A 952-nucleotide genomic window follows, 5' to 3' on the forward strand; every position below is an offset into this window, starting at 1 on the left:
GCTTTTGATCATGTTTTTATGATTGAACCCTCTTTGGGAGGCTGGCCATTCGGCCATGCCTAGACCTTGTTCTTATGTTTTTTCAATGGTGGAGTTTCTACACACCATAGATTAAGGTGTGGAGCTCTGCTGTACCTCGAGTATTAATGCAATTACTATTGTTCTTCTATTCAATTCCGCTTGTTCTTGTTCTAAGATACCACCTGTTCTTCAACTTGATGAATGTGATGATCCATGACACTCATCATCATTCTCACCTATGAACGTGTGACTGACAACCACCTCCGTTCTACCATAGATTGGGTGGATATCTCTTGGATTCCTAATACACGATGCATGGTTGATCGCCTGACAACCGAGCGCTCGCCTGACAACCGAGCCAGCCATTCCGTGAGATCAGAGTCTTCGTGGTATAGGCTAGAACTAATGGCGGCATTCAAGAGAATCCGGAAGGTCTAACCTTGTCTATGGTATTCTGAGTAGGATTCAATGATTGAATGATTGTGACGTGCTTCAAACTCCTGAGGGCGGGGCGTTAGTGACAGACGCAAAAGAATCACTGGATTCTATTCCGGCCTGATTGAGAACCAACAGATGGATAGCCGTGCCGTGACAGGGTACGTTGAACATTTCCACTAAGAGGATGGGAGGTAGCCACTGACAACGGTGAAACCCTTGCATAAGCTTGCCATGGAAAGGAGTAAGAAGGATTGGATGAAGACAGTAGGAAAGCAGAGAGACAGAAGGGACAAGCATTTTCATACGCTTATCTGAAATTCCCACCAATGAATTACATAAGTATCTCTATCTTTATCTTTATGTTTTATTCGGTTCATCACCATATCCATTTGAGTTTGCCTGACTAAGATTTACAAGATGACCATAGCTTGCTTCAATACTAACAATCTCCGTGGGATCGACCCTTACTCACGTAAGGTATTACTTGGACGAC

The sequence above is a fragment of the Arachis duranensis genome, chromosome 7 (genome assembly GCF_000817695.3).
Source record: "Arachis duranensis cultivar V14167 chromosome 7, aradu.V14167.gnm2.J7QH, whole genome shotgun sequence".
In the NCBI taxonomy this organism is placed as follows: Eukaryota; Viridiplantae; Streptophyta; class Magnoliopsida; order Fabales; family Fabaceae; genus Arachis; species Arachis duranensis.